The sequence below is a fragment of the Zonotrichia albicollis genome, chromosome 6 (assembly GCF_047830755.1).
Source record: "Zonotrichia albicollis isolate bZonAlb1 chromosome 6, bZonAlb1.hap1, whole genome shotgun sequence".
NCBI lineage: Eukaryota > Metazoa > Chordata > Aves > Passeriformes > Passerellidae > Zonotrichia > Zonotrichia albicollis.
In genome coordinates this window covers 16876242-16904174 of record NC_133824.1, presented here as the reverse complement: position 1 = coordinate 16904174, position 27933 = coordinate 16876242, and the positions used below count along the sequence as shown (strand labels likewise).

At 46.0% G+C, this 27933-nt stretch overlaps 1 long non-coding RNA gene across 1 annotated transcript in view; it reads right to left on the bottom strand.

Moving 5' to 3' along the window:
- LOC141729341 (uncharacterized) overlaps positions 1-19354 on the bottom strand; it is a 30745-nt gene extending 11391 nt beyond the window's left edge. The window contains exon 1 of the long non-coding RNA XR_012580732.1: positions 19239-19354. This is a non-coding gene — a long non-coding RNA (uncharacterized LOC141729341). The remainder of the gene's footprint in view (positions 1-19238) is intronic.
- Between the last annotated feature and the right edge of the window lie 8579 nt (positions 19355-27933).

Sequence of the window (27933 nt, the reverse complement as noted above, 5' to 3'; positions counted from 1 at the left end):
CACCCGGGCGCCCGCCCCGCTCGCGGGCGCCCCGGTCCCCGGGACCCCCGCCCCGGCCCCCGGGACCCCGGCCTGCCGCGATGGGGCAGCGCGGCCGGGGCCCCGCCGGGCCCAGGGGCAGCGGCGCTCCCGCCGTGCCGGCCTGGGGCGGCCCCGGCGCTGCCTGGGGGCCCGGGCCTGCAAAGAGCCGTGCCCTGGGCCTAGAGGGGGGGCGTTTGCTCTTGAGAAATATCCGCACCATCAAGCCTCAATGCACCACCTCGCCCTCCGCATCTTCTCTCCCCGGCTTGCCGTGCTTTCTGCGCTCGTACCCCCCTCATGTCTCTCTGAGAAAGGGACTGAAACACACGGCCCGTTTCCTGACCCGGCCCTCCTCGGTTCTGAGCGCACCAGCTTAACGGCGTGGAGATACATCTGGGTGGAAAACCGGGTTTCAACAGGTAATAATTGCTACCTATAAAAATGAGTCCTATGAATTACTTTTTGTGTGGAATTAACACAATCCAAGAAAGCACCCCATCCATCCTCCAGAGCTCTGTTTGGCGACGGGGAGGCATTCCCCGCCGAGGCCAGAGAAGGAGCAGGGCTCCTGCCAGCTCTTGGATGTCACTGGAGCTCAGGACGCAAACTGCTCTCCACCGTGCCGGGGCCGAATCCTGCACTCTGCCCGCTAAATCCCAGTGAGCACCCGCTTTATCTGGAGGCAAACAGAGCATGGTATCCTTCTGAGCTGCAGAGAAGAGCTGGGGAAAATGCAATTTCATCGTAAAAGTATTATACTCAATATTAAAGTGAAAGATTTTGATTATGCCTAGAGAGGGTTTTTGTTTGTTTTTATTTTTAAAATTTATTTGTTTGTGTGTTGTTTTCTCTTTTTTTCTTTTTTATGTAGCCAGATTATCACCCAGCGTGCTGGATTTACACTGCATTAGCGATTGTCAAGATTATAGCAGAATCCCCAGATAACAAACAGGAACACAAGACGTCAATTTATGACATAATAGCAATAGTAATGCAACAATAATCATAGTCAAAAGAAGGATGCAGTGGAGGGCAAGTTGAATATCTCAGCTCTGAAGGGAGAAGCTCCCTGCATGGGAGTGGCTTTGATTAAAAAGTCATTATGTCCACAAGTATAATTTTAAGTTTCTTTTTCCTGACAGAGAGGAAAAACAACAGCCCAGCACAGGTCAGGCAAAGTTGGTGCATGAAACCACCGGCAATTATAGGGACAAGTTAGGCAGTGCAACCTTCCCCTTGGACCCTGCTAAGTGTCTATGCAGGTCACAAAAGCTTCCTGGAACTCCCAAAAGAAGGTGTACAGAAAACTTTGCATTCCTGTGCCTGCAGCTATTTGGAACACAAGCCCCAAGAGGAGAGGCTGCAGCAGCCCTGCCCTGCAAAGGGTGTCATCGGCTGGTGTGAGAGAGGCTGCGGAGTTGCCGTGCTGGGGAACGAGTGGGATCCTGGCAGCTGGCCTGGCCCCGAGGGATCAGAGACTCCCCAGCTCACACGGTGGCACACACTGCAGCCGGGCCCAGGAAGCCCCTTTTTATTCCCTGCCTGCCCTGGTCTCAGTCAAGCACTTATTACTGCAGCAGGAGGCTTGGGCAGGGACCCCTCTCCCCTCTGCACACATACTGCAAGAGTCATGAGACGCTGGGGGACTCAGTGTGCCCTCTGTCCCCTTGTCAAGGCCACTGTTTTCCAGAGCTTCTCCTGCACCTGCCACCTCAGGGCAATCACTAGATCCTTCTGGGGAAAAACCTCTCTTATTTGGGAATCAGGAACTCCAATATCCTCATTTCCCTCATTTGTGAGCATTGTTTTTCCAGACCCCTTTCTCCATCACGTGTCTTCCTTTGGCTGAAGCACTGATTCTCCTCTTTGGGGTCCATGAGCACATTCACGAGGACCAGGCTGGAAGGGATGCACTGCATGATGGTGTCAGGGATGGTGACATGAGCTGCAGGCAAACAGCACTCTCCAGCAGTTCCCTGCTTATTTGCCAGCATGCTGCACACTGGTTTCACCTGCTCATTCCCATTTAGAGCTGGAGCACTCAAATTATTTACATCAAGCCTGACTACCCAATTCTACTATTAGCAGCCTTTTTAATCACTCATAACACTTTTCGTTGGGGAGTATGAAGATCTTCAGAACCATTCTCTATCCAAGGAAGAAGTGGTTGCTTTGACTGTGCTGCGTTTGAACAAAAATGGCCCAGGGATTTATGACTTTAAGTGCCCAAGCCACAGAATCCTTATCCCATTATAAACCAAAACTCTATCTTTGTGGAAATTAAAGAAAAAAACCCAAAACAACAGAGAAACAGGCAGTAGAAGTCTGTTAGGACTAAAATGATGAAGCAACTTTCAATGGTCTATTGAAAATCCATTGCAACAAGGGCTGAGTTGTTACAGGTAAAGAAATGCTGCTGAGAGAGGCAGTGTTACTGCTGCTGGGGTGCTGCTGCTGCTGCCTGGAAACCTCCTTGCTGGAGGGACTGCATGGTGAGTGAGTGTGCAAGGCACTGCACAGCTGAATGCTGCCCCACAGGGAGGCAGGGGCTTGACTGGGACTGCACATGGCCGCCTCTTACAGGAGCACACCTGGAGCCCAGAGCCACCTCTTGGAGAGGAAGAGGAGGGGTACAGGGGCAGGGTCAGAGTTGATCAGAGGAGTCCAGCGGCTATTCAAGTTCAAGTTGGAAAAAGATATCTATTCCTATCTATCTATCTATCTATCAGTCTATCTATCAGTCTATCTCTGACACTGTTTGAACTTGACTGGCCACTCAGCTGTATCAGACTATGCTGTCCTGCAGGTAGCTGGGAAAATGCTCTTCTCTTCCTTGGCACTGTCATAACAAACAGCAAAAAAAAGCTGGGTAAGCAGTGAAGCTGTGCCATTCTCTGAGTTTGAAAAAGCAAAAGCTATAACTATTTCATTAATTATTTTGACCAATGAGTTGGAAACAACAGCAGGGAATTCACAATCACTCGCCTGTCATTCTGTCTGTACACAATACTGTTTGCAAGGATCATGGTCACCATCTCATTTACTTTGTGCAATGCCGTAACACTGAGGCTGGCCATGTTTTGGTTTGGTCGTTCCTTATTGCACTGCCTTGGCAAGCAACAGGAGGAGTTTGAGGGGAAGGCACTGCAGCTCTAAACAGTCGTTTCTACAAAAGCCATGAGCTTCTCTGGACTTAGCAGCTAAGTGGGGCAAGATGGAGAGTGAGATCTTCTTGACCAATCCCTCTGTGCAGCTCTACTCCATGATTATAAAGGACTCAGTTTAGAAAGTACTTCCAGCATGCATAAGTGCTTTAAACATCGTGATTCTCCTACATGTGTTCATTACAACACAATCTGCAGTCACAGATCTGTAGTGTTGCAGTCTCTTCCTGGCCATGCATGAAACAAAGTTCAGTAACAGTTGGGTGACCACTGAAAACAGCAGCCACTCCCCAAGGCCAAGGGTTTTGGGCTACCCTTGAGCAGGCTGCGTTTTCTCAGTTCCTGCTTGCCCTGCACCTTACAGAAAGGTACACAGCAGCCTGTCAACACCAGGATTTAAGAAAAGCATGAAGGAAAGTCACAAATTTCAGAACTGTTCATTGTCACACCTGGTGAACAGCCTCATCCTGAGGATATGCACACATGAACACATGCAAGTCTGCTTAACAAGGTGAAGCATGCTGTGTACCTGGGCAGGAATCCCAGGGTCTAGGAGCAGCTGTGCCCAAGACAGGAGCCTTGAGGGTGACCAAGACAAGAGGCTGGCAGTGGAGATGCTCCAACACAGCTCCATGCTGCCAGGCAAGACAGTCAGCTGCCAGGCAGAGCAAGCCACATCTGTCCCTGCTTGTCTGTGTAGACACGCACTGAATAACCATGGCTGCTTCCCAGAGCAAGTTTCTAGGCTTCATTATATTTTTAATTGTCTTGCAAGGGACAGAGCAAGGGCTCTGATAAATGAAGAGAAAGGGCTGCTTGCTTTGCAGGAGATTTATGTGACAGTCTCTCTCTCTCAGCCCAAGAAATGCTGTGTGCTGTTCCTCACAGCTGTCATCCCTAGACAGCTGTAGACAGGGTGCACTGCAGTTGGGGAGCCAGCAGGTGAGCACGCTGTCACTGCCCTGCTCCAACCAGCAGCGCTCACCAGCTGAGTCTGGGTGCTACTGAAGGACACACTGAGCTGGTTTGTTGCCAGTGTTGCTCCAGTGACCTGAGCTAGCTTTCACAACCCAGGTGGCTTCAGGAGACCCTTGTGTGTGTGTTCAGGAGACCCTTTGCATCACTGTCAATGCCTGTGAGCATGGATGCTGCACAATCCCTGCATGTGTCAGTCCCTCACCCACTGTGAATGCTGAAAAAGCTGCAAGTGTTGGTAGGTTCGTGATGCTGGATGGGGACACCACTGCTAAGGGGGCAGAGGGCACAGATGGCCCTGGGCCAGGGGCTGTGCACATGAAGGCAGCAGTGGGTCCAGGACTGCAAAGGCTGTGGTGGGCAGCGAGCAGGGACCATATGGAAGGTGCTGCCAAACGAGGCCATTGAAGCAAAGGCTGCAAATGAGTTTAGCAGACAGACATTTTGAGGAGGGGGAGGCAGAGGGAGTGGAGGAGAGCAGGAGAAAGGGAGAGCTCAACACCACAACCAAGAGGGGCCTGCCAGGGCCACACAGGCCTGGTGGACAGTGCTCCATTTCCCCTCACTGCACACCTTTTCCCAGCGCCTTAACTTTAAGATTCCTCAAAGGAAAGAGGGGACCAAGGTGTTGTGGCCCCTTCTTTGTTTTTAATTGCTTCCCATTTTAATCTTGATTTGCATGTCGATCTCTCAGAACTGGGCCAGGGACTCTACAAAGCCCTCGTCAGCAACTCCCCCAATAATAAACAGGAAAAGGCTTAAGGGGCAAATCACTTGCATGTTAATGAGACTGTTTGCTGGAGTCAAGAGAGAAAACAGCAAACAAACAAATGGACTGAATTCCAGCGGCAGCTGTTTGCTCCTTAATCTCGGCTTGTCAGAGCTGCCCTTTGATGGGACACAATCTACACAAACGATTGTGCTAAATCTTCTAATCTACGTCCTCATTATTACATCCCTTCTTACGCATGTAAATCAGGGACAAACTCATTTTAATATTTAGATAGATTATGGAAGGGAAGGGGAGGGGATTGGAGGGGAAAGGAGCTGTTGGTGGTGTCTGCTCCTGCCGGTTAGGAGGGGTGTTAATAAGGAGCACAGGGAGGGGAACTGTTTGCACAGAGCCCAGGGCAGCAGCAGGAGGAGGAGCACCTGTTGTCAAGGCAAAATGGGGAGTATAAAGGGGCAAGGACACCGACACTAGGATTCTGCAGAAGACCATGGGCATGGGGCAACATTGGCAAGGGGATGTGACAGGGCACTGACGTGGACCCCAAGCCCTCTACCCATGCACTCAGCCACTGGTTTTGTCGAGGTGGGATGCTGGAGGAAGGTTTGGTGTTGTACATGGGGGCTTAGTGGTGGCACAGTGAGAGGTGACAGGGCCCCAGTGTGGGGGCACACCATGGCCGTGGCATTATCCCTGGGCACCTTGCAGTGCAGGGCCTCCTTACAGCACTGTTGTCTCCCACCCCTCCTCAACCTGCCCTCACTGTTAGTGAGCTGAGGATCACACCAACCATCTCCAGGTTGGAGAAGCAGACTAACACCTCACTGCAGAATTCAAGGATGCAGCCTCACTGCCTCCACATAAATGTCATTAGAGCTGTGGTTATGATACTTAATAATGCTCAAAATAATTGCTGCTACCACAACTGTACAACTGTGGGAAAAAGAGCTCTCCTGCATTTCCCTGCCTCTGGCATCTCCTAATCCTAATTGTCAACCTACAACCTACCCCTTAACCTTCTTTTTCCACTACAGCAAAGTCATGATACACCAACCTTATTTCTCTGAGCCCATATCCTCCTCTGCTCCAGGAGGGGCTGTCATATCATAAAACAGGGAAAAAATTTAAAACAACCTGGTTAGTTCACAAATTTGCCATTGACCTCACACCTGTGAAGGAAGGGTGCAGAAGATAAGAAATAGCTTGGTGTACAAAAGGTGAGTCCAGAAGAACAGCAGAGGCAAGCTGGAATATAATCAAAACTACCAAGCATAAAATAAGTTTGTAAGTAGCAGGATAATCAAAGGAAACAAGAAATCATTCTGTAAATTCATTAGTAGCAAGAGGAAGACTAAGCAAAATATTGGATCTCTGCTCAACAGGGAGAGAAAATTATTGACAGAGGATAATATTAGAGAAACTAATAACAGTGATAAAGAAGTAAAATCTTGGCATAGAATAAGAAAAGTGTATGGGAGAGATAATGTTATTGAGTTAGGTGCATTCAGATTTATTCGGCATAACAAGCTTCATTGAAGGTGCTTAGAAATTTGGCTACAGCAGTCTCAGAGTCAGTAGTGGCTGTCTTCCAGGACCTAGTGGAGTACAGGAAAATCACAGGCATTGCTCTTACAGAAGTGAAGGAAAGGGTGATGGGTAATTATAGACCAATCAGCTTAATTCCCTTTTCCATTAAAATTCTGGAATAAATTACCTTGTTTTCTCTAAATATCAAAGGCTAAAATGAGACAATTGTTTTCAGTGTGAATTTGTCAAGGATCAATCCCTTTCAGTCAATCTAATTTCTTGTTGTAGCAAGGCAACAGGTCTTGTAGATAAAGAGGGAACAGAAGAGGTTGAGTATCTTTACTTCCATTAGCTGCTTAAGCTTCATTTCAAAAGCTATCCTTGTGAGTAAAGTAGGAAAATATAAATTAGCAGAAATGAACGTTAGATAGATGAAAAATTAGTTGAAAAACTGTGCTCAGCAAATAGTCCTCAGTGGTTTACTATCAAAATAAAGGATGTATTGAGCATGGCTTCATGAAGATCTGTTCTGAGTATGGTTCTGCTCACTGGATGAATTAACAACATGGATGACAAGAGGGGGAGTGGGCACATCAGGAAGACACAGACCTGGAAGGCACTTTAAGTACACTGAAGGACAGACTTAGCATTCAAATTCATCTTGGCAATTTTGGAAAGTAGTTGAAAAAATGTAGATGCAAATCAGTAAGAAACCATGCAAAGAATCTCAGTGATGCAGAAAGAATGAAATGCATAAACAGGGGTTGGAAAACAACTTGTTATGCAGCAATTCTTCCAGAAAAGCAGTAGAGGTTAGAAGGGATTATAAGCACTGTCAAAAATACTATGGTGTTGCAAATAAATCAGACTTCCTACTGTAGAGAATGGACAAGACTACAACTGTCAAGATCTCTGGAAATTACCTTTCCTTGTATGCAGCATTGGTGAGACCAGTTGGTGTGTTGAGCCCAGTTTTGGAATTGCCTTTCTAAGTGGACTCATTGGAGAGTGCCTAATGGAGGGCAGTAAGAATGATCACAGATCTGACATGTGTCCTGCAAAGAAAAACCTTAAAGAAGTGTTGCTGTGGAACTTGCAGAGGGAAGACAGAGAGAGGATAAAAGAAAGTCCCCAGGCATGAAAGCTGTATAGGGAGAAGGCAAAAAGCTGTCCTCTGTGCCCATGGCACAGGAAATTGCAGCAGGAAAGGTCTGTGTTAGACACTAGGAACAAAATTAAGAAAAATGAGGAGGGGGAGCGAAGCAGACTGCAACAGAGACACTGGAAGAGATTACTTAGATGCTTGTCCCTCTGTCAGGAAGGAGATGGGTAAAACTGCTCATGGCACAGGGCAGAAGGGACAAGGAGACAGCTTCTCTGGGTTCCCACTAGTCCTAGCTTTCTAGCAATCCATCTCCTGATTTGACATCCACCATCTAACCTTCAGCAGTGTTTGAGATGCAAGTACACAGAGGGCAGTGAGGCATAAGGAAGTGACACAGGTTCACTGAACGCACCACTGCTCTCCTTACCCACGCCCTTCTGTTTCTTACTAACCAGGAACAATGACAGGATGGAGACCTGAAAAATGATGGAAACCCCAGAGCTGACTGGGCTCTGGAGATGGACAAAGTACTGGCCCTTACCATCTTCTGGAGTGTGGCTAAAGGGAAGGGCAGGGGTGTGCCACCCAGATCACTGCCGTGTGAGCCCATGATTGATTGAGCATTGCCTTGAGAGTTAAAGAGTGGTGTGAGCATCTGCTTCCCTGTCACCACCAGATAACCAACTAGACTGCTGGTCTCGCTCTTCCCTGCTAGGAAAACTAAATCAAGTGGTGCCTTGAAGACTTAAAATAAACTGTCTATATACCTTAATAGAAATATCTATTTCTGCAGAATTTCCTTTGGGAAATCTAGCAAGGTTGTAAATGTATGAGGTTGGCATGAGTATCCACCACAAGTAATGGAATTTCAAGTAAAGGTTGGAAAATTTTCCTTTACCCTTTCTCTCTATTCCCAGCTATTTTCAGTCTGTATGACTATCGTTCATCACGTACTTTCCTTGGACCCATGGATTCTTAATAATAGAATAGAAATATAGGACCATTTGGGTTGGAAAAGACCTTTAATATCATTGAGTCCAACCATTTACCTAGCACTGAACCATGCCCCTAAAACCCACATCTATGTGTCTTATAAATATTTCCGGGGCTATACTCAACCACATCCCTGGGCAGCCTGTTCCAGTGCTTGGCAACTCTTTCTATTAAGAAATTTTTTCTAATATTCAATCTAAACCTCCCCTGGCACAACTTGAGACTATTTCCCCTTGTCCTATTCCTTGTTACTTGGTAGAAGAGAGTGAACATCTGGCTACAACCTCCTTTCAAGTAGTTGTAGAGAAATAAGTTCTCTACCAAATAACCCCAGTTCCCTCAGGTGCTCCTCACAGGACTTGTGCTCCAGACCCCTCACCAACTCTGCTGCCCTTCTCTGGACACACTCCAGCACCTCAATGTCCTTCTTGTAGTGAGGAGCCCAGAACTGAATACAAGATCCAAGGTGTGACCTTGCCAGGGTTCCAAGGGAACAATCACTGCCCTGGTCCTGCTAGACACGCTGTTTCTGACACAAGCCAGGATGCTTGTACCACACACTTGTATCACACTTGGTGCTCCACACACCCTTGTCTATCTGAGGAGCACAAACCTTTTCATTTGAGACAAGGGACAGACCATGAGAGGATAATGGTCCCTTGGCCAGATGGGCCTTGGACTTATATCCATTATATCTGGGATTAAAGGTGGACACACTCTCAGGATCCATCTTTGAGTCAATACGAGCAGCTCACTGTTGTGTTCTAGACATTGTGCTGATTCTCAGGTTGCATTGTCTGCCAAGCCAGGATATTAGCTCTGTTCTTCAGAGCTTCCCAGAGTCAATTATGTCTGAGTCTGCATTTTCATCACAGCCCACCTGCTCATTTGGGAAAACACAGTGGCCTAAGTCCATGATGAAGTGGGAAAACTGGAGATGAAATTGAGATAAATGTCAATGAGGTTTGGCTACTGAATAATTTTGGCAAGGAAATACACTATCCCAGACTAGGTATGTTTAGGACATACAGCAGTGCTCCCTTTCTTATTAAGCTTTTTCACCATAACAGAAAAGAAGGTTAATATTATAAAACATTATTAAAACAAACAAGAAAATAGTCCCTTCTTTATAGACTATATAACCAATTACCAAACTAGTTTAATAGTCCTTAGGAAAACTGATTTGAAACCCTAAGACATGTAGCAGCCCTAAGTACGCTTAAGGGAAGGCAGCATCAGGAAAGACACAGAGCATGCAGAAGTATGCAGGAAAACATGTCAAAGAGGTTGGGATGGGACATGGTACATTATGTAGGAGTTTCCTGCCTTCCCTGGGATTTATATGCGCCAAGCAGGCAGGATGCAAGGAGTCAGCAGCATTGCACAGCTCCTGTGTCTTGCAGTGGTGGCTACTACCAGTAAGAGGGAAAATGTGTGAGAGTGAAAACATCTAATCTATTGAATATTCCCCATGACAGGGCTCCCATAGTCCTGCCAGTTACTCTGGAGAAATGGCTACAGTTCAACCTCCATTCCCCCTCAATGCTCACCTCTATCCTGTGCGTCGGTGACTTGTAATCTGCCTTTCACTTAGTGACTGGTACTCCTCTCCCTGGTGCTAGCCCAAATTTTAGTCGTTCTCATCAGATTCTGTACCTGTCTGGTAGCTGAGGGATTCCTATTCCCGTCTCTTCAGTTATCACTTAAGTCAGACACATCTCTGCATGGCTCACCAAAACCACAAGCTCCCAGGCATTATCTTTCCTCTTTTCTATGCTCTGTTCCAGTTATTAGTATTTCCTTAAAAAACAAAATTGCAAAACTGCATAGAAAATTGAGTTTTAATATTGGAGAAATACAACATTAATAGGTTGCTCCACAATGCCATATTTCTGAATGTAGAGTTGTTTCAATCCTTTTTAGAGCTTTGTCATATTCAAAAGTACATTGCAATCATACCAAACTATTATGCCAACTGTTCTCATTGTCCTACTGTCTGTCTCTGAGGCACATTTTCTGGCTCTGGGATTTTTCCCTTTAAGCAGGTTGCTGAATTGACTGCCACCTATGTTGTCCATGCTGCAGCACTCTGGTTTTCTTCTGCTCATGGGCATAAATTCTCCCAACTCAATATCCTGCAAATGGCATTAATACACTCCTCGGTCACCTTTCTTTGTTGGTTATGAAGACTTGAAGAAGGGCTGATTTAAACCCTCCTTGCTGAGAACTTTTGTCCTAACTTTATGGCTGTAGTCAGTCATATGGCTACATTCTCGTTATCACTGATAACTCCTATCTGAAAAATTCACAATAATTCTTCCACTGGCATTTTCACATTTTGCTAATTAGAGCCTCAAGAATCGACCTGAAAAGGGAATTTTTTAATCAACAAAAAAACCCCTGCAGAGCTGAACAAAGCCCACTGCATTTCTGACACTGGGCAAGAAGGTCACTTGAACCACTTTAATTTCATTTGCATTGTATTCTTAGCAATTCGACCTGAATTTATTTTGACATACAAATCTTGTGAGTAGTCTTCCCACACACTGAATGCATCTTTGGTGTTCCCTTCCTCCAACAGTTCCATAATACTAAGACAATTCAGTATGCACAGCAAAATTCCTCCCGTTATGACAGAGTGATGGAAAGTAGATTTTTGCTGTAGCAATTGAGTTTAGCATTCTTTCCCCCTTTGGAAGAAAATTTATCTATCATGCTTCTTTCTTCAGCACCTAGCTCTGTGGCATCCAGATGTTGTAGAAAAGTAATGTAACCATAGCCCAGAACAAGAACTTCATTTTGATCTTCCCTTGTTGAGGCAGAGGAACATGCAGTTGTGCAGGTCCACTACTGCAAAAGCAGAGTAATACCTCTCCTCCCTTATAGTGGGATCCATCTTGCTTAACTTTAGATGCCTACACCTGAGCCAGTCCTGGGCCACTTCTCTAGTTGGTATCTATCTCATCAATAAAGTCAGTGAAGATACAATTCCCCTAATCCAGTTTATTTTACCTGTATCAAAGTAAGGTAAGCCATGTCCTAGGCTCTACTGAGCCTATTGGTCAGAGTCCTCTGGCTACAGAGGGACTATGCCCAAAGTGGACTCCCTGCCCTGCAGGTATTCCTGCTGGATCTGATGTATCCCACTGCCACATTGTGTTCTCTCTCTGTACAGTATTTGACTCCATTTCTGCATTTGCTCATTCTGACAGTGCCCATATTGATGACAATGAGCCAGAATCCTGGGGCTGTTCTTTCACATTGCTGCTGTCACAATGCTTTAGTCCAGTTCCTCTGTGGTACTTGGTTACTGCCTTTGATTGTGGAACCTCTCTTTGAACAGTCTACCTACAAAAGTTTTTCCTGATTCCAAAATTCAGAGTTTGGGACAAGCAATGAAAGATCAGACCATGTCTATCAAAGAGCAGGGAGGCATTTTGGAGGAGTAAGGAATAGGCTCCAGGGTTCCAGTCAGGCCTGCACATGGCACTGGGCTTGGCAGCAGGCTGATGTTCTGAGTTGGAGTATCTCCTTCACTGCTGCCTCCACCCTATGGCCAGGTCAGTGCAGCTCTGGGCTATCACACAGGAAATCATTAAGGGATTTGGTTAGAAACAGCCTCTCCCTGGGAGGCAAAGGGCACCTCCAGGTGCTGATTCTGGCGCTGTTTTCAGCCTTCAGAGAAATGATGTTCAATACAAGTGGGTCCCTCAGGTAAAGTGAGACAGGTCAGGCTTGATGGCCTCTTGAATGTGTGTTAATATCCAACACACAATACCCAAATATTCCTAGCATCCCCCCTCACACCTGAGTCCTCCCAGGGAGCAAGGGCAGCTTTGGTGAGTCCTCATTAGGTCACCAGCCTTGGGAGCTGCAATCTCCCCTCCCCCTCCTTGGTACACAACTGTTCCTCATTTACATAAATTATCTCTATTCAATTATCTGTCCAGATGTCCGAATTGTGCCACCAATGATCTGTGAATGAATTAAAAATGGAATATAATTTAATAATAACTGATTAGAAGGAGATTAGTTGTTATATAAAAAGCAAAAACCAAGAGATAGCTAGTTGCCCTTAATCCGAGCCAATCCACAGTAATTATAGAAATACAGTCTCGCTTGCTCTCCTTCCCATTTCTCTTCTTCTCCCCCCACATTTTCTCTCTTTCTCCTTTTCCCTTTTCCCTCTGTCCTTTCTTTCCTCTCTCTCTCCCCCCTCTTTCTTTTTTGTTTCTTGGTCTGCATCCCTCCTGTGCCTTCTCTCCACTTTCTCCTCATGATTATAACTACCTACGTCAACAGAGTCAAAGCCCCTCCGGCTGCTGAAACACCCGTGTAGCTGGGGATGTCCTGGCAGATCCAACCAGCAAGAGCTTTCAGCTGCATTAGCATCCTGTCTTTCAAGCCATGTTAATGATGGTGTCTTTATACTCTCACTTTTCTGCTAAACATTTCTGGAATCACTGCTTTTTCCCTAGATTCATAAGGCAGGCTCTTAAAGGTTTCCCTCTTCTTATCTTTTGGAGTCATGCAGAGCAATTTCTACACTGTCCTGGATATTTTAAAATCATAAGTAGCACAGAGGCTCTGCTCCTCCTCTTGCCCCAGGAAGAACCAGCAGCAAGTCCCCGAGCCCCTATGGTGTCTCCTGAAAAAAAGCACCCAGACTTTTGTAGGAAACTTGCCACAGGTTTTTTTTCAGTGATATTTTCTCCTCTTCCAATCATACAGCCAGAGCCAGGCTGAGATAGTGCCACATTTAGTAATGGAAGCAGAAGAAATTTGGAGAGAAAAATACAGCACCTTGTTGTCTGAATGCTCCATGGGGATCCCCCACCCTGTCTAGCAGAGCTCCCTCCCTCCCTCCTGGCATCCACCCACCTGTGTCAGCTGGGACTTCTGGTGCAAACCTCCACCACTCGCTGTGATTTGCAATGGCACGAAGCTGAATAACTAAAAACTATTATTAGTTCATTCTTATTCCTCTTGCAAATTAGAACAAGAAAAGAAATAATTTGCTGATGTTAGTGTATGATTTATTTCAGGTAATTTCATATCATGATTTGGAGACTATCAGCCAGTAACAGCCTAAGTCAGATTTCCCCACTAGTTCAACATGGGGCTTGTAGGACAGAGACAGTGATGATTAGGGATATTGCTTACAGACACACTCTTACAAGAAAAATGGAGCTGAAAACAGATATGGTCCCTGTCACAGACTCACCTCCCTAAGATACCAGATATTTAAAATCTCCAATGTCTTGGCTTGCTATGTGAATGCAGTCTTTCTGAATTAAAAGCTCTGCTCTCCCTTCATACATCACCCTAAGAGCAGTGCTCACAGCAGCACTTTTTGCCTCTTCTAAGCACTAAGCCATCTGCAGCTGGTTGGCTCTACCAAGGTGGAGCAGAAATCAGAGAGACTGAAGGTCTGAGGCCCAGAGAGCAAACCTACATGATGTTATACTACATGTAAAATGTACATTATATAATACTACACAGATCATTTTGGTGAGCTCACCAATGACACTGTGATGATAGTTGGTAGTTATTTTACCCTGTAAAGCACCTTCAATTTATTTAAAATAGAAGGGTATTTGTAGGCATAAAGGATGTAGTTAAAGCTACATGAAGTTAAAGCTTCAGCAAGAACCAGCAAATGTTTCCCAAAATAAATTTGAGAATGTAAGCATCAAAAAACCCCAATCATTTCAAAAGCAGTAGAAATTAATTACTAAAAAATGTATAAAGTTTTGAAAACCCAGTCATTCAACTCCCAGTCATTCACAAATGAAAATGTGAAAATTTACTTGGTCATTCCATTAACATGCAGTTTGTGTAAATTCTCTTGTTTTTTTCTGTTGAAACACCATCCTAACCTTCAAAAATATTTATGAAGATTTATTCTGGTAAGCTAGTTTGTATAAGTGCCGGAAGCACACAGTATTTTTTTCCCTGTTTAGTTGGTAACTCCAGAATGGATGTCCAGTTCCAAAGGAAGATAATTAGGTAACATGCCTCATTTACAGGTCACTGCAACTAAAATTCTTCATTAACTGTAATTTCTGTTACAATGCTGCCTTACATATCACTATATTTGTGCTTTTCAGGAAGACCTCGAAGAATCAAGAGAATACAAGAGAATTTCAACTTTTATTAAAAAGCATTGCTGGTGCAAAAGGTTTAACAACACCAATTGGAGCCATTTTACTGCAGAAAAAACTAAAAGAAGTTTAATACATTATTTAAAGCCTTCTACAATTTTGAACCTAATATATTTCTTTTTTATGGACTTAATTCAAAAACTTTGGACTCCTGGGTTTTTGCAGTGAGCATTTTTATATTTTGATAATTAAAATGTTATCGCTCTGTGGCTAGAAGATGTGTTCAGCAGACTTTGAAGGATATTATTTACATATGATTTGGCTTTGATAGCCTTATTTTTTTGAGTAACATTTTACCCACAAGTAGTTCAATTGGCTTCTATGAGTACTATTCAATATGATAATGTGAGGAGAGGTAGAAAATCTGTTCCCTAGGTTAATGCAAGACAAGTCACAGTTACTGAAGGTAGATTAATGATTTCCGGTTTGAAAAAAGTGTTTTGTTCTGTTTTATGCATCCATCACTAAAGCCTACATGAAAACATTTTGCATTTTGGTATTTCTGTTGCAGAAATTCAAAGTTAAAGGTGTTACTGAAATGTTTCTTTATTGTTAATTTTCCCAGGTTTAGATTTATGTTAGAGGATGTGTCAACTGTAATCATGATCAAACCCTTAACACACGTTACCTTTTTATTCTCCCTCTTTTTACACTGTTTTTATCAGGGTTTTGGCATTGGTTTTCTAGTGTTCATAGTCCTCTAGAGCAGCCTTAGTTTGTTGTTTTTCTTGGTGATTGTTATGTGGATCTTCAGGAAAAACATGTGCATTTACAGCAAATCTAAGAACAAATTGCAATGTTTCATTTCATTTTTCAGTCCAGGTTTTGTTAGAAGTCTGAAAACAAAGGGCAGTGCCATGGCACAAACGGAGGGACCAGGAGCACTGCAGTCCAGTCCTCCCATAACTTCACCAATGACAGTGGGTTTAGCACACCAGAGCCAAGTGACTCCTGCAGACCACCCCATGTGCAGGACCTGCTCCAGGTGATGCTCCTGCTCGTCACCCATGAGGGGCAGTGGCACCACCCTGTGCCCCTGGCTTTGCCCAGCCTCATCCCTGGGCAGCAAGCACAGCTTTCTTCCCAGGGCCTGTAAACACCTTAGTTCAGTTCTGAGTGCTTCCTTATCTCTTTAACCTCTTCCCATCTAACAAACATGCATGGCTCATCTCCCTGGGCTCCACCTCTGCCACATAACCAAACCCCTGGCAGCTGGCTGAGAGCCAGCTTTGCCTGTGCTGTGCCACACAAAAGCAGCGACAATGATAGAGGCTTCTCTCGTCCCAGACTGTCAAAATGCTCTTTAAAGTTGCCTAAGTTCAACTGTAAGGTGTCTGTGGAGTGAGACTGTGGCACTTTCAGGAATCTACGCTGATCTGAAGGTGAGCTGCTCAGCTCCACACAGGGATGAAGGCAGAGATGTGTTACTAAGCAGAGACTATTTTGCAACAGAACAGGACAAGTCTTCCAACAAAATGGGTGCACATTGGAAGGTATGCAAGATTAGAAAGAGGCCCAGGAGTGTTCATAAACAATGAACTTATCCCAAGCAACCCAAAGTTGGGATACACATGAGGTATCCCAGCTGCTAATACAGTCTCCAAGGAGACAAAGGGCACCCTGGGCTCATTGTGCCTCCTCTGCCCTTTGGTTCACCAAGGGGGGAGCAAAGGGATGGTGGAACTCCGGTGGCTCAGATGAAAGCCGTGTAAGTGACACGGGCTGGCAGATGCCTGTGCAGCCAGAGCACGGCAGGGGTGGCATGGGCTCACCATGGTCACACTGAGCCTCCACACAGCCCCAGCTCCATCGAGTCAGAGTACCCTGGGCTGGAAGGGACCCACAGGGATCACCACAGTCCAGCTCCTGGCTTGGGAATGTGCCCTGTTCAGATCCAACCAGGGCTGCCCAGATAGGGGAACCTTTTGACTCCATCCCTTCACCCTAATTCCCCATTACTGCATTCAGTGGTGGCTCCATGGATTTGCTTCAGACATTGCATGGCTCTAAGTGCCCTGCAGGTTATTAATTCATTAGGGCACACTGGGAGGCACTAAAAGCTGTTGTTGCTGAAGCCTTGGCACCTCCACTGTAGATGTTTGGGGCGATTTGTCTGGCTTAGCTCTTCTCTGGAGCAAGGACCCATTAGCAGCTGGAAGATGTTGGAAGTGGGGGCACAAATCACAGCATCTTCCAATGCTGCTTCATCTGCAAGGACTCCAGGCTGAGCCTCCTGCCATCCCTCTGCAACACAGAGCAGCAGCTGAGGCAACTGGGACCTTTGCATCCAGAGAGCAACCTGGATCCAAAACCCACCCTGAATGTGGACAGACTCCTTAGTCTGACCTGAGCCAAGACTGCAAGGTTTGTCTGTGCTGGAGCATGTATTTTAGAAGGTCTAAGTGGGAAAGACCATTCCTCAGGTAAACAGTTTTAATGCTGGAATATTAGACATGGCTGTAAATCAGGTTCTCTCATACTGTGGGAAATTCTAGCATTTTAAAGTATTTCTCTCCATGGAGAATTAATGTAATTTTAAAATGCTGTTTTTGCAACTGATTCTTTTTTTAACTAGTCTTACAGGTCATCAGGAACAGCTGACAGCAAACAATATATACTGCAATATACAGACACTGTGATTGACAATGGAGATAGTGATTCCTAGTTTATATTTTAAAATCATTAAGGTCTTCTGCAATTTCATGGCACATGAAATATTTCACACTTTTGGCAGCATGAAGATTCTCTGCTGTGTTATAACAAAAGGATTTTCCATTAATTTAGCATTTACTCAGTACTACGTAGAAAATCAGATTTAACAGCAAAACTGACTTATCAGTTTCAAAATTAAAATTAAAATAGATTTAAACGATTTTTCATGCTATAATGTGATAGTCGTAGAATAACATAAAATGAAAATGCATAAATTAACATCAGAAAATAAATTTCAGAACAATTTTGTAAAACAAATGGTTTCAAAATATATTGCTCTAGGGATTTCTGTAAGCAACTAGATATTTTCTGTCAAAAGCCCAAACACTTCCATCCAAAGAAGCTTTTTTCAACAAGAAGCTGTTTTTAAAATGTCTTGTCTACTCTACTAATTATCCTCACTGTGAAAAATTCAGGCCTTATATTAATACTTATATTTAATTAAATTAATTATGAATTAGTTAGCTTGACCTTCTAGTGCTAAATCCTGTTATGCCTTTGTTAATAAATTAAAGAACCTTCCATCCTCTGAAAGTGTCTCTCCTAACTCATAGGTTGTTTATGAAGTTCTTATCTGAATAATTTCCAGTTCTTTGGTGTTTTTTATTGAAAATGTGGACACCAGAAGAGACACAGTATGAGTCTGTTATGGTTTTGAGATGCCAAGACCACCCCCATTCTGCTAGGCAGCATTTTCTTGGCAATAGATCCCAAAATGGCATAGCTCTGATAGAGCAGATTACACCAAAAATCCATGCCTAGTTTTTGTTATCTTTCACATCTTCTCCATCCTCCTCAGAGCCACTGCTTCCCACGACAGCAGCCTGTGACCTTCATTTTCTGTTCTGAGATATATAGTCTTGCATTTGGCTATATTAAAATCACATATTGTTCAAATGAGCAGAGCCTGCCAAGCGATCCAGATTGCTCTGTGTAACTGACCTACTCCCATCATTATTTATCACTCCACCAATTTTTATGTCAAGTTGAAATCATTACCTGCATTGATTTCGTATTTTCTTCTGAGTCACCACAAAGATACTGCATGGTATGGACCAAGAACTGATCTCTAGACAGCACATCTTTGAAATTTCTCTGGCAGCGGATGATTCCCAAGTGAATTTGTCAGAAGCACTAATTAGTCAGCTTTTAATTCATTTAACACGTGTAATTCCGATTCCACCTCAAGCTAATTTTTTATCGAGAAAGTGACGGGGTGCCAAGTGAAGCTCTGGCCCGGCCCCCAAACGCATGGTGCCAGCGGCCGCCCCGCACCGCAAACCAAGCCGCGCTCCGAATGGCGCTCCCCACTGAGCACCCGTGCCCCGCGATAATCGGGGCTGCGGATTCGGGCACTCCGCATCCTGCCGTGCCGACCGGCCCCCGGAGCTGGTGCTGCGGGGGCTGCCCGGGGAGCGGCGGGAGCCCGGAGCGGCGGGAGCCCGGCTACCGGGGCTGCCCGGGGGAAGGCAGGATCCCGGCTGCCGGGGCTGCCCGGGGAAAGGCAGGATCCCGGCTGCGGGGGCTGCCCGGGGAAAGGCAGGATCCCGGCTGCCGGGGCTGCACGGGGAAAGGCAGCATCCCGGCTGTCGGGGCTGCCCCGGGGGTCCCCGCGCCCGGGAGCCTCGGCGGCGGGCGGCGGAGCTGCGGCCCGTAATTAGCGGCATTAGCGGAAGGAAAGTTGCCGGCTCTGATCACCCGTCCCTAGGCCACAAGGTCCCCGGGCGCCTCCATCCCTCGCCAGCCCTTCCCTTTCCTTTCCTCACTGCTCTATTGCAGGCCAGGGCGGCCACCCCCTTCTCCCCTTCCCTCCCCGGCAGCCGGGGGAGGCTCCCGCTTGTATTTACCAGCAAATGATTAATTGTTGCTCGGCGCTGGCCGCTAATGCTGCTAATCCGGGCGGCTGCGTGTTCGGCCGCTCGCCCGGTGCCAGGCCCCGCGGGCCGGGCTGCGCCCCCGCCTGTAATTACTGCCCAGACAAATCTCTGCGAACGGAGGAGCGGGGAAATCTCTGCCCATATTGCAAGGGGCTCCGGCCCCCACCGGCGGAATAATTTTGAGACTCAAATCCCAGCAAAGACCTGCTACAAATTGCTGCAAATTAAGCTGATTTTGCCCCGAATGAGGGATTTTCTGCTGCAGATCAGCCCTTCCCGGAGCTGATGAGGTGGGGATTAGAGAAGGGACTGAAATCAAAGGGACAGGATGGTGCGGGAGGGGGGAGCCAGAGAGGGGAGCCCAGCAGTGAAAGTCCTGGAGCATTAACACTTATTGATTTCTACTTTGCTGACATTTTATTCTATTACCAAGTTTACGATTAGCCTAAACTAGGATCCGTGACAGCCAGGGCAGGGTGCGGAGCCCCGAGGGGTGAGGGGCACTCACTTCTTGGGTTTGCACCGCACCAGCCCCGCAGGCATCTGCTCTGAGCAAACGCCACCTTCGGGGGCTGCCCGGCTCCTTGTGCTAGAGGAGTTGTGATGGGAACTGAGTTTGTGACCCTGGGCAGGCTGCACTCTATTTTCTCACCAAGAGGATGCTGCTGATTTTGAGGAGAGGGAGCTTTCTCCAAATACTTTATCAACCCCCAAATCTTTCCTATTGTGTGTGATGGGAATAGTCAGCTCACCCCCTTTTCAACATCCGTCTGTCCATCTCTCCATGCCTTCTTCCCTCCCTCTCCCTTCCCTCTGGATCCTCATTTCCATCTGTTTAAACGGCAACAGCAATGTCTGTTGCAGGTATTTCAAATTGCACCATTAAAGATTTTATGTTGTGGATGTTAAAATTAAAAAGATATATGTGCAAATAGTCACTATGAATTTAATCAACTTGATTTAATACTAATAGGAAACAGCAAATGGAATTTATGACTCAAAAAGAAGTGAATTTTTTAAATAAATACAAGTACTTTGTGAAAAACAGAAAAAAAAATCCCAATCTGAAGAGTTTATTAGAGTCTAATCCCCCAACAACAACCGAAACCGGGGCTGCCCACCCAATAATCCTGGCTGCCATTAAAATATTAAAGATAAATCTAATCGTCTCTTTATCCAAAATAAGCGACTTTTATGTGGAGAGAAAATGTCTAACCCTTTGGGAAGAGAATTACTCCTAATGCATCAAATGGAATTCAGTCAGGATGGCAAAACTAGGTTTAAAAGCAAATGAGATGGTAATAGAGATAAAGGCCAGTATAACAAATTAAAAATACTCATTTACACGAATTAAAATCACTCCTGAAAGGGTTCTGAGTAAGGGGGCCACTGGATGGTCTTGGCCCTTCTTGGCATGCAGCCTCTCAGGACACGAGGGAAGGCAGGGTGTGGTGCTGAGCATCTGTGGGGAGGGAGATCTGCTCCTGACCCCATCTCTCTGAGGCAGTTTTTACCCATAGCCTGCAGTGGCCCCAAACCCATGCATAGTGGATGGGTTATCTGTCTGTGGGAACACTGCTGAGGATGAGAGTCCCCAGGAAGCTCACCCAGCTGGGGCAAAAATCACCTCTGGGACCTGGAAAATGAGCTTGCTGCATGCCAGGAGGAGCTGCACCTTCCCTTCCCTTCCCTTCCCTTCCCTTCCCTTCCCTTCCCTTCCCTTCCCTTCCCTTCCCTTCCCTTCCCTTCCCTTCCCTTCCCTTCCCTTCCCTTCCCTTCCCTTCCCTTCCCTTCCCTTCCCTCCCTGCACACAGGAATCAGCTTCCAGGCACAAGCTGCCTGTTCTGGACCTGCAGGAGGGCCAGAGCCCCATGGCAAGGGCGTGGGTGTGGGCAAGGGCAGCAGCGCAGCTGCTGATGGGTGCTGGGGTGGGGGCTGCTGCAGCATCCTGCCTCCACACACATCCCCATGGGCACTGATACAGTGAAGAAGGTTCTAGCTGGTTCCACTAGCTTGTTAAATCACTTTGAGATTGTCTGTGTGCCCCACTTTTGGAAACCCAAGCCAATGTTTTGGGAAAATCCCACTGGAATGCTTTTTCCAAAACACAGCCCAGGGCACGCTCACAGGCAAGGTGCCATTTGCAATGGGGTTGTAGGCAAGCACATGTGCCAAAACTGGGAAGATGCTGAGTTCCCTCACAGCCAACTTCATGAAAGACATCTGGTAAATCACTCAAACACACCTTCACCTGCTCAGACGTCTCCTTCCATGAATGAAATGCAAGCACGGTGCCAAAGAGAAAGTAAAACAAATGGAAATGTCCTCACCAGCAATCTGTGGCATGAGTAAGAGCAGTTCTTTACAGCATCAGAGCTTCAGGCTGCTTAGATTCCCTAGCATCATTTTAGGTTCACTTTGCATTTTAAGATTATTGATGCAATTTTATAGGCAAAATAATTGTTCTTTAGTTAATGATTAGGATCTGGAAAGCAAGATTGCTTCCTTTAGGGAAAAAGCCCCTTGTCTTCCAAAATACACAAACCAATCATGTGACATTAAACCCACCTGTCCTTAAACCTACCCTGTGAAGTTTCCCCTATCCTAATGCCTGCCCTAAAGAGGATCAGCATCCTGTCCTGACACTTTCCTGACTGTTAGGGAGTTTCTCCTACTGCCTTGCCACAGACAAAGCCATCTGCTGTAATGCCTCTGGTCTATCTGCTATGCTCAGTAGATATAGAGGACAATTCTGGAAGACCACCACTGTTACATTATTTTAAAATGTATTTGAAGACTTGTTGGCATCTCACTTCAGTCATCTTCTCTGTAGAACAATGAAATGTATGCTTTCTAGATATCTCATTCTTTTCCTGCTGTCCCTCACCAATCAGCCCAGATCCGTCCTGAAGCTCAGGATGCAGAACAGGCAGAGCAGAGTGCAACCCAGGCCATGGGCTGGCTAGAAAGCTGCTTTGGATACTCTGTGTTGTATATTGTCCCCAGGACAGGTACTCACCCATGGACAGAAGCTGAACCTAGCAATATTTTCCTATATATTTATTTTTCTTAAAGATTCCATACCTTGTAATAAAACTAGATCTCCCTGGGATTTCCCCCTTAAGACAAACACATAATTTTCTTTAAACAAGGCAGAGGGTTTTTTTATCTGATGATGGAAACGACATGAAATTGATCCTCAAATTTCCTCTTTCTCACAAACTAAGAAAAGGGAACACCTAATATAGATAAATGAAAATGCATCCGACAAACCCCTTTGATACAATGTATAATTTACCTGAAGTACTCATGTGCCAAAGCATTATTTAGAAGTGAGCAGGACATCCTCAGCCAAAAATGATATTATAAATAATTATAATAATTAAATGATAATGAGGTGGCCGACATTCATAGTGAATCAAGCAAATCTTTATCTACATTTACGGCAGTTTCATTTAGGATGTCCAGGTCAAATATCATTACTTTCCTACACCACACTTTAGCTGACTTTAAAATGGATCTGCTGAACAGACTTAAGTCCACATGGTAAAGCCCATGTCTTCCTGCTCTGTTACTTTCTAATAAATCAACACTGGAACTCTTGAAACTGGTTGAACAAAAATAAGTTCAGTTGCTCCAGGAGAATTAAAAGCATGTCTACATATGGGTCTAGCTTGTTAAAAAGAAATTTATAGTAAGCTTCTTTAAAAAGGAGAAATAAACATTTATCCACTGTATAATATTCTCTTCTGCTTCAGGAGCTGGAGAAGAGTGGCAATAAACCTCTGGAGTTCCCCATCCAGCACTGCCCAGAGAGAGGAACTGAACCAGATGTGATGGGGCTCTGACTTGCAGCGCCCACTCCAGACTGGCCCAAAGGGTTACATTTTTCTCCTCTGATTTCCAGGCAACAGGAAGTTATTGATATAATCAGCTAACAGAAAGCTTTGCTATCCAGCCCTTACCTGCTCAGCAGCCCTATGCAGAAAAGGTTTTGTTTAACCCCTTGTCATAAGCAGAGCAGAGCCACCCAACACCTCAAGCTGTGCCAGAGGAGAGGTGTCCTGAGTTATTCTGACCTTGCCACAGGAAACTGCAGCACAGAGGAACTGCCTGAACTGCCTGTGGTGCAGCATGGCTGAGTCCTAGCAGCTGCATCTTCCACGTGGCATGAGTGGAGGTGCTCAGCCAGAGAGAAAACACGAGAAATATGGATGCATCTCTCTCAGGAGAGAAAGAGAGGTATAATGGAAAAAAAAGGAAATGTCAGAAGTGCTAAGCAAAGTGAAATCCTAGCTCTGCTAAATGTCAGTGACCAAGGTCCTGCCGTCTTCAGTAGGATGAAGATTTTACCCAGGGGTTAGGAGGTGCAGCTCAAAACTCCCAGGATGATTCAGAGCAGGCAGAAACAGAGAGGTCTGCTCAGGGCTGCAGTAACTCAGCCAGCAGCTGCCAGCTGGGAGCATTTGGCCATGGGCATGACAGGCGCCCTAATCTCCTGTCATCATGAACTTTGTATCTTTGATTATTTAGACATCCATAGACTGACATGTAAAGAAAAATGTATGTTCAATAGGACACTTGACATCAGAAGCTTCTTATATGGGAAGGCTTTTATATAGAGAGAGCATCCCTATCAGACACTATGAGCTCCATGGAATTCAAGATTTTAGGGCCTGAAGGGAACATTACAACCTTCTAGCCTGAACTTTGAGATAAAATAGGCTACAAAACCAAATAATTTCTGCATCGGGCCAATATCTTCTGGATGAGTTATAGATCATCTTTTACAAACTTCCAGCCTTGGTCTGAAGACTTTATATGATAGACAGAATTTAAAACATCTGTAGGCAGATTGCTCTGGTCAGCCTTCATGTCTCAGCAGTTTTGATTAATACAGCAAGAGTCTCTTCTTCTAATATTAGCATTATCATGTCTTATATCCATCTACAGTGCAACATATGGTGCAAGGATAATGTAAAAATGTCCAGTGACTGTGACTTCAGTGGATCACCAGTGCTCCCCAAAGTTTAAGAACCTATCTAAAACAAAAACATACTAAGAGAGACTTTTATTCATAGTATTTTTATATATTTAAGTTTTGAAAGGAGATAGGCAGGAGCTGCATGCACTTGCACTGCAGAGGAGATCAGGCTAACTGATGCAGTGCTGGAAGAACCCAAAAGCCATTGGAGAGGAGATGGAAGATCCCAGGGAGATCTGTTCTGACCTATCTGTTTGAATCATAAGAGAATCACAGAATGTTTTGGGTCTAAAAGAACCTTAAAGATCATGCAGTTCTTACCTCCCTGCCATGAGCAGGGATGTTACCCACTAGACCAGGTTGCTTTATGCCCCATGCAGCCTGGCCTTGGACACTTTCAATTTTATGAGCAGTCTGTTCAGTGCCTCATTACTCCCTGAGTAAAGAATTTCTTCCTAACATCTAATCTAAATGTCTCCTCAATCCATTTAAAACCATCCCCCCCTTGTCCTCTCCCTGTCTACCTGTGTAAAAAATTGCCCTCCATCTTTTTAAAGGCACTTTTATCCACTGAGGTCTGTCTAGACAAGGACAGCTTTGATCCCAGTGCTGACAGAGGCAGCAAAGACCATGCTTCTGTTATGGAAATGGAGAAGAAGCAACACTTCTTTAGAGACTAAGGGGTTAACAACAAACATTGCTTCTACTGGGATTCAAGTTTTCCAGGACATAGGAGAAGGTTGAAGTAAAGCTAAGACTGAAGAAAGAACCAAGTCCGCCCAATGTAGCTGGATGAAGGATAGATTTGCAAACAAATGGGAGAAGTGTAAAAGTTCAGCCCCAAGGATAAGACAGATGAACTACGGAAAAGGAAAAAGGATGAGCTGGATCAGAAAAATGTGAGAGAATTCAAGGTTTCTAATGTTTCTCTCCCCAGGAAACCATCTGAGTCATGTAGCTGAGGAAAGTTTATGTAAAGCCAGATTTTTTTCTGGTGAAGACAGGGTAAAAATATTGTCAGAAATTAGTTAGAGAGGTATTAAGTAATACAAATAAGTACTGATATATGAGAAACTTCAGTATAGATCAGAAAGCCCCTGTGTCTACACCTTTATATCCTGACAGTGGTCAGAGCATTAACTTGGTATGAACTATTTCTAATCACCCATCAAGGAGGCTAAAAGTGATAAAGGTGACACATGCTGTAGAGTGGACTTCAGGCTGATAAACTCTGATGGGCTTGACAAACTGAGCTCTGTGTCTAGCTTGAGCTAGAACACCCAAATAACCCACACCCCTCTACCTGTCCTTGGGCAGGGATGCAGAGCTGGGTCTGAAGGAAAAAGAGAGAAATTGTGGTGTACAGAGAGCTGTCAGAACACAGGCTCAAGTTGAGAAGCAGCCCCTGTGCTTATCCACACCCTCTGTGAGCTCTGGGCAGTTCTTCAGGCAGAACAACACTGTGCACCTCCTCACACTGATGCTGGCACCACACAGAGGTATTACAACATTTCAGAGTGCTTTATAACTGGTGGGTTTAGTTCTAGAGCAGACTGCAGCTTGGGGCACATAACCCACACAATGTCTTTCTGCCTCAGAGATGTTTGGGGAGGAACTGTTTCTGGAGAAATTTGGATCAGTTTACAGAGAACTTGAGAATAAGAGAAATCATAATAAAGTTCTGAATAATTTATTGGCAAGATGATAGTTTGAATTTTTACCCTAACAGACCCAGTCATGCTGAGGCACAGCTTGTGTAACTCCACATGAATGCTAGGGAAGGAAATTGCACACCATACCTGGGGAGCCCCAATGGGGTGGGACAGAGGTCAAACCAAGAACTGGCTAATGCAGACAAAGCACAACCAAAGTTTGAGGTGTTAGGATTGTCTGATATGTCCCTGACAAAGTGTACAGTGCAACCTCCCCACCCTCTAGGAGAGAGGCTGGCTGCTCCAGGTCAGCTCACTGACACAGGCAGCTGCTGGGAAAGCCCTGGAGGGACCCTCAGCAGGGGCTCCTCCCTCCTCTGCTTGGCAGCTGCTTTTAAACTGAGGGTCTCATTCCTGGCTCCTGCCTGAGCTACAGGCCTGGATCAGGCCATGGACCTACTGATCCGGACCCCCACTCAGGGACTCGACTTCATGGCCAGAACTTGGAGCTGCCTCATCCCCATGAACATGTCTGTGATCTGGACTGAAGGCTGAGTCTGGCTACAGCCCACAGCTGCTCTGCTTGCCTTGCTCAGGTACAGTGAGATGGGGCCAGGGCTGGGGGAAACCTGCTCCTATGACTCTTAATGCATTTGGCTCCCAGCTTCCTGTCCTTTAGAAAGCAGCTGGCCACCCCAGTGCTCTGGCAGTCTTCACTCACTTCTTCTGAACCATTTCAATCTTTGTGGAATATGAATTTCTTCAAAATAATGGCTGGGAACATGACTACGTTGCTGCTCTGACATGAGACAGTCTCAGCAATCCTGCCATCACAGTGGAGCTGCCCTTGGTTTGCTCAGGGAAGGCATGATTTTCAGCATCTGCAGAAGCCCCAATTCTTTGGCTGGCCAAGACTCTAAGCCAGGATTTCCAAAGTATGCAGGACATGGCCTTTGGGCAGTCCAAAACACTTGTGGCCATCCTGGATGGATAACACAAATTTCAGAGAGAGTCCCTGCCCTTGTTTCACATGCACCTGGCCCTGGACAGCCTTCTCCAGAGACCAGGAGGACAGGTTTCCCCTGGGGACAGATTCACCTTCATGGGAAGGCTAGTGACATTTATTCTGATGAATCACCCCAGAGGCCTGTAAAACAGTGAAGGGGAGCAATAGGGAGCTGCTTCTCCTCGAAGCTGAGGCAGAGGATGGATTTTCCATGCTGACCTGGAGCTACAGTCTCAGCCCCAGTGTGGTATCCCGCTGATTACCCGGCCTGTGAGCAGGCTGCAGGAGCCCTGCTGGCCACTGTGGCAGGACATGTGCTGGGGCAGCTCCCCTTGCCTCGGGATGGGCAGAACAGGAGAAGCCTTGTGGTTTCTCTTAGTTTAGTGTCTTTGGCTGGGCTAATGCTGGCAGGGATGAGGTGTGTGGTGTCTTGCCCACAGATGGAAAAAGGCAAATTAACAAGAAACTGTGGGTTCAGAAACCCTGCTCATGGCCATGGGAGTCTAGAGAGTCCAAGCAACTGTTTCACTTCCTCTGATGGCATGGAGCTGAACGCTTCTCCAATGTGCAAACCTTCCAGGTCAGTCTTTTCAAGGAACATTGCTCAGGTTTAATTCTTAGCTCACCTGCGTGGGGCCTAATTTCTCTTCTGACCACTTATTTATCTCAGAATATGGGATAAGCAGGAAAGCCAGAGGTTTCCCTACACGTAAGCCTTGCGCATCTCTCCTCCAGGGCCGGTGCCCCACGCCGTGCGTGTTTATGAAAGCAGGGATGCCTCCATCCCTCCCTCCCTCCCTTCCTAACCCCACCTCCCCAGCACGGCTGGAGGCGAAGCGGGGCCGGGGCCTGCGGGGCCGGGCCGCCCTCTCTTTGCGCAGGGGCGGGCGGCAGCCCCCGTCCGCTGCCGGGCACCGGCCCCAGCCCGCCAAGCAGCGGCCCCGCCGCCGCCGGTGCGGCTTTTTGGCATCCCTAATCGCGGCTGGCCCCTGTGATTGGCTGCGCGGCTCTGACCCCGCTCGG